The sequence below is a fragment of the Emydura macquarii genome, unplaced genomic scaffold (genome assembly GCF_026122565.2).
Source record: "Emydura macquarii macquarii isolate MOO-44397 ecotype Brisbane River unplaced genomic scaffold, CSIRO-AGI_Emac_v2 contig_1253, whole genome shotgun sequence".
In the NCBI taxonomy this organism is placed as follows: Eukaryota; Metazoa; Chordata; order Testudines; family Chelidae; genus Emydura; species Emydura macquarii.
Genome location: NW_027131390.1, coordinates 61,189,941 through 61,196,438, shown reverse-complemented (window position 1 = coordinate 61,196,438; position 6,498 = coordinate 61,189,941).

Genomic DNA, 6,498 nt, shown 5'->3' with positions numbered 1-6,498 from the left:
AAAATGTTGTTAAAAATATTGTCAGATGTCATTTCTAGTAAAAAGAAAAAAAAATCACTCTTCATTGTGCCTGGACCCTATGCACAGAATTAAGAAAAAATACCTACTGTTGTCTGTTTGTTTCAGTTTATTTCTTCTTAACTTTGCATCAAGGGTATGTATTGACTTTGTTGAATTACAGAGAGTAGTTGCAAATGATGCATAAAATGAAAAATCCTTCTCCGCCTATTACACAGAGAAGCTACAGACAATGCTTAGCAATCACATCTGTGCTGCTCTGGTTTCTGTGATATTAAGCATAACTAGATACAGCCAAAAAATGTTAGGTTTAAGGAAGTACTAGGATTGCTATATTAGGCATTTCTTTAATTCATTTACTTCCCCTCCCCTCCCCCCCCCCCCCCCGTTTCAGGAAAACTATCTAATTAAGGACCAAATTCCATCCCTGAAGACAGTGACATTGCTCCAGGTGTAACATGGTGTAAAATTTGGCCCTAAATCAAAGAAAAACATAGGGCCTACAACTGTGCTTGCAGAAATCAGTTTTTTCGGCTTCATTCAGATTTATGACTCTGTGTGTGCCTTTTAATATTTATTAAGGTCAAACTTGAGAGAAAATACATAAGAATTACCCAGTAGCCACAACAAAGAAACATGTACCTATATTCAATGAGTAAAGGAGTAATAAAACACAATAAAAATTCCCACTAAAGAACAATTTTTAAAAAAGACAGTTAATAAATCATATATAGAAGAGGGAAACATTCTTCAAAATGTATTATGCTAAGATACAGAGCCTTTGCCCTTATACAAATAATAAAGAATAGGGGGGGAAAGAATGAAACAGACAAAATATATTGGACTAGATTGTGACTTCAGAACAAGACCTGAATAAGAGATGGTGTGTAGCTGAACCATTTAGGAGTAGTCCTGAGAGGCAGTATGATTCAGAAGTGTGTTTCTGAAGCATAATGCTTCTCTCACTTCGTCTTTGCTCCTGGATTATAGTCCTTTAATGTTGGTCTATACCAGCAGATAGGTCCAAGTGGACACCCATTCCCACCATGTATTCCATCCAGTTATCCTCATACACTTTCTCAATTTCATCGTGGAGAGACAAATTCTGAAAGATGTCTGTGTCTATAACTGCTCTCATCACCCCAATTTATGTTCATTCAAATCCCTCCCTTAAATCCCACATATTCCACAAGGTCCACACACACACACACACACACACAAAGAACTAGCCCCACATAATTTCTATGAAAATTGTTACATTTTTAGTTCATAATAAAATATAAACAAACGCCAACCCCTGGACTTCCAAGTATTCCTGAATATTTTGTCCATCTGTGTTTTGAATAGATTTAATTTACTAAAACAAGCATTCCACATCAGAAACTCTTCACCCAAACCTTATATCTGCTTGATATAATTTGAAAATCTTGTGAAAAGATGTTTTCAGAAAGTGAGTGCTAATATCAGGGTTTGGAGTTTAATTGTGACTATGCTACTCAGCTGTACTGACAGATTAGTGCTAACACAAGACTGTTCAGAATTTGTACCCTCATCTAGGTTTTCAGGGAAATTAAATTTGAGGAAGTTGTGTTTATCAGCTTCCTGGCTTACCGTCAACAGACAACACCACTTTCTTTTTTAACTGTAAGGTGCTAATTATGATTTTCTCAGACTTCAATATAAATGAAAATTATTTGGCAGTTGCCAACAGCTTTGCAAAATTTGATAATGCCTTTAAGAAGCTTTGAAAATCTAAGGATAAATGTATGATTTTAGACCTTCTGACTATATATTATATAATTCTAATGTGAACAGGAAGATATGACCTTCAGAGGTCACTACCAAAGAAACCTGTTTCATAGATGAGCACTTTGTTTTGGAAACCATAAAACAGTGTCTGAAACTGCAACAGCAATGAATATCAGCAATACCAATCCTGTGTAAAAATATGAGCATGAAAAAAGCTGATCCTTACTGGATTATTTGACTGTTAACAAAGAACATGATGAAGATTAAGCAGAGGTGCATTTGACAGCTTCTTGTTCTGTAAACTTGGAAGACTTTAAGTTTGGGTAAATTATGTAAAAGGCATGGCTTTTTCCCTCTATATTGACAATAAGCAAGGATTTGTGGGTCCTCCTACCAAGAAAATTAACACTCAGCTTTCAGCAGAGGAAACCATAACAATAATCCTCTATGATAGAGTGAAGAGAGCATTGTCTAATGGGTAAAAAAATTACTATTGTTTAATTAGATAGATAATGAACTAATGAGATATGAAAATAGACAGGTGCATAGCTAGGAAGTTGACACTTTGACACAAGTTTGACACAAGTTGGTAGGTGCAAAAGCCTTGGAGCTTCATAAAGAGGGCTGTGAAGTCACCAAAGCTGAAATGAGGATCCTAGAGATAGACACATGAAGAAGTGCCCCATCAGAGGTGGGAGGAGCCTAGATGCACCCCTTAGGTGTCATTTCACAAAGGACCGACCTTGCTATAGCATTTTTGGGCAGGACTGTGAGTCAGTTTTGTGCTGCTGTCACCTCAGCCTATCCAATTCCATGAACTCACCACGATTGACAGGGTTGGTCAAAGGATTTGGGAGAAAGTTAGCAAGATGATTCTTCGTGATATATCTCAAACTTAACTGACTCATTTTGTTGAAAGGATTTTGGGCACTCGCAGCCTGCTGCTTCAGAAGCCAAACTCAGCTGTTAATTCCTTTCCACGGCAGTGGAAAGTTTCTATCACTTTACATTGACAATGTTATCTCCATAAGGAAAAGTACAAGAAATGTACTTTGCTTTTTGAGAATGAAAGCTGAGATGGTCTAATCAGGGCAGCCCAAAAGCCAGCTCAGCATAAAGATGGGCAGAATTTAGGACTGGACATGATACCAGAGGAAAAGGATCTTCTCTTCTGTGCACCTTCTTTTCTTCCCAAAGATAGTGTCTGGGAGCTTGGACAGCCAAGTGACTGGGGCAGTGACATCAATGGGGAGCAGGCTCTGAAATTCTTCCGACTTCTACCCCCGCTCTGGACTCTATAGATGCAGATGGCATTAGCAGCCCTATTTTGCTTTCAGACCCAAGCAGTTCTCTAAGCAAGTCTTGGAGAATTTGAACCAGGACTCCTTAAATGAATATTGAGTTGCTTCCATTTTTCAGAATTCCCCTAACAAAAGAATACAATTTCAACCCAGAAGAGAGCTGTCATATCAAATCTATTCAGGCTGCCGTTCTCATCGGAAAGGGTTAAAGGGGTGCCCAGCTGTGCAGGAAAATCACATTAGCATTAGAATGCACCTTGTGTCTGCCAACAGGCTGACTGGTAATGTGTTTGATGCTAGACAATCTGAATGCTGTTCTTCAGAAGAAAGGGAGATTAGAGCAACTGACCTGTTTGACTCTGGTTAGAGAGAAAGAGAGAGTGGCGACACACAACCTGCTATCGTTGTGCAATTGCTGCCCTGGGGGTTGTTGTAATATTTATCCCCACTCCAGACCTTTTTATCACATTTCTTTGTTTAGGTAGGCCAAGCTGGTAGGTTGTGGGGAGGGCAGGAAAGCAGTCTCTATCCCTGAACCTGTAGCCACAGGATACTGCCACTAAATCTAAATTATATTGTATATTATATCTAAACCATTCCTCTTCATCGTTTTACTAGTTTCCCATCAACAGCAACTTCCTTTTGACAGTGCTGCAGGCAGAGGAGCCTTAGCAATATCATTGTGACATCAGAAGTAGCTCAGCCAGTTTCTATGCCAATGTCACTCCCTCCCTCCCTCAAGTAACCCTAACCTTAAACCTTGCTGCCTGCACTGTTTAGATGAACTCAGCCAGGAACAGTGTGGAGGGAGCCACGGTGCAAATATCCAGCCTCACTCCTACTCGGACAATATAGCTCCCGATCTGAAGCAGCCCCACTATTCCAGTCCTAGATGCCCCACATACATTCCTTAGTCAGGCAAATCACTTCAGTCCTGACCTGCACTTTCCTTTGTTGACTCCTTTCCACCTTGCACTGAAGTATACAAATGACCCGGAGGGAGTGAATGATGACTGTCTGAGTTACCTCTGGTGTCAAACTGTTCCCCTGATGTGAGCACCGCAAGGGCACTGTGTGGAAATCAGGTTTGTCCAGTGTTCTGTTTTCCTACTGTCACCAAAAGCAACAGGGTTTTTCCCATAGATACCTAGAACATTCCCTGAAATTTTGGAATTGATCAGACATGATCTTCTGAAGTGATCATGTTACTGTCATAGAATGGGATGTAGGCACTTAGAGCTAGTTGTCAGAGCTGTGATGGTCATGCCTAGTGGTCAGGAACTGGAGATCAGCAAAAGGGACAGAAATGGAGATCAAGTCAAGGGTCAGAGCCAGTGTCAATAGCCAGTGACTCTGTGCCACAGTGATGGCTGTGGTCTGAGGACTGCCTGGGCCGCTGCAGAGCCCAGTTCCAGACCTATGATCCCTCACAGTTACAGACAAACAGAAAGATCATCTAGTTCTGTGTTAGGCCTTGCTCTGGTTGGCCAGTTAAAATAAACTTACTTAGCGATTGTCTTATTGCTTTTTAAAAGGCCACTGTACATTGTAAGTTTTCCTCCGATTCCACTGTGCCATTATCTTCCATTTTAGAATTATTGTCATGTTTGCAAACACTGTCTCCATTTCTTTGCTAGTGTCTCCCAAAAATGTCATAATCCTCACAACTCCCAGCACAGGAAAGTCTGGGTCCCCTGTGTATTGATAACAGTATCATTTACAATGTTCACTTCCTTCTGAACAAGCTGTTGGTTGGTGTGTTGGTGCCCCTACTCTGGCTACCCTCCTGAGAGTACACAAAGGAGGGCAACCTCCAGGGAATCACAAAACGCTAACCAGGCAACAAATACAACCCTTGTTTTTTCCCTCAGGAGCTATTAACGATGCACAGGAATAGGGCAATGAATACACCTCTCTGACAAATAAGCGGAAGGAGAGTTTATTCAGATTCCCAAAGAGGTTTGTTATGTAAAACATGCTTATGTCCTACTTCCTCACCCAGGCTGCAGTTCAATGGGATTTTATTGGCATGCATTGTCAAAGCATTTAAAAGAGACAGACCCCCTCAGGTATCTATCAGATGTAAGGAAGATCCACCCATAGTAGGGTGACACGTTGTATGGAGTTTGATCCCCAGTGTCCATTTAGCTTTATTGTCCATTCCTGATTCAATGGCAGGTTTCTATGTAAAGTGATGCCATTTCAGTCACATCTCTCCTTCCTACCGGACACATACACAATTTTTCCTCATTGCTTTTTATTGAAAAGTCTTTTATGATTCCTGATAGCTTGAGGAAATAACTGCTTTGTACTTCCTTGCATTTGTGACACTGGCATAGAAAGTGTCTCTCTGTCTCATTCTCTTCTCTGTTACATTGGCAGCACAATCATTCCTCTCAGGTTTAAACTGTGCTTTGTTCTTCTCAGTTTCCATCTCTAGTTTCTGGTCATCAATTCTGCACTTGGTGAAAGTCTACTTTGGTTTTAGACATTTCACTGAGGTGAAGCTAGTATGAGAGTTCTACAGCAATCTACCTTGTTGCTGGATTTGATTTGTCCTTCCCAGTGGCTCATGTATTAGTGTTGCAAGTGCAGGTCTAGCATTTTTCATTTTTGATAAAGATTGTTTGCCCCACTGGCAGGAGGTCAGAATTGCTGAGCCCAAACAGCGATGATGCATAAAAGTGGATCAGATTAGTGAGTCAGATTAGTGCCTCAGATGTGAGGGAGAGGATGAAATTGCATCTCAAGAACAGAATAGGAAATGAGGTGATCTGGGTGACCTTGGGCAAGTCACTTTTCATCTCAGTTCCCCATCTGTAAAATTAGGATAAAGTCTCACAGAAGCATTATTTTAATTCATGAATGTTTGTAAAGCACTTTGAGATCCTTGGATGAAAGATTATATAAGTGCAATAATAAGTATTAATAAAAATATACCTCTTCAGATGTCTCAGTCCTGGAGATCTGGATGAAGAGTTCTTTAATAGACTGGTAATTAGTAGAGGGTAAACAGGTGGATTTAGTCAGCATTAATTTTTCTGCTGCTAGCTGAAAAGGAATCATACATTCTACACATATAATGGTTTTAATGTCTTGAACTATGGCTGGAAGCATCACAAGATCCAAGGGTTTAACCAATCACAATATGTGACAATCCCCCAGAGAGATACCAATAACAAACTAAGGGTTCATGTAGTACTTTGACCTCAGTTGAACAAAATACATCAATGTACATCAATAAATGCTTAACTGAAAAACATTAATAGTGACATGCTCAAGAGCTTAGCTAAATAGTGATATCTCCTAGGATAAGGAGTTACAGTGCTTAAGAGTAAAAAAAACAGGTACCCATTTTACTTCCAAGTCCGAAGAAATTTATCAGAAGGAAAAAGAACAGCAAACTTACAGCATAGATGTCTATTTTCAC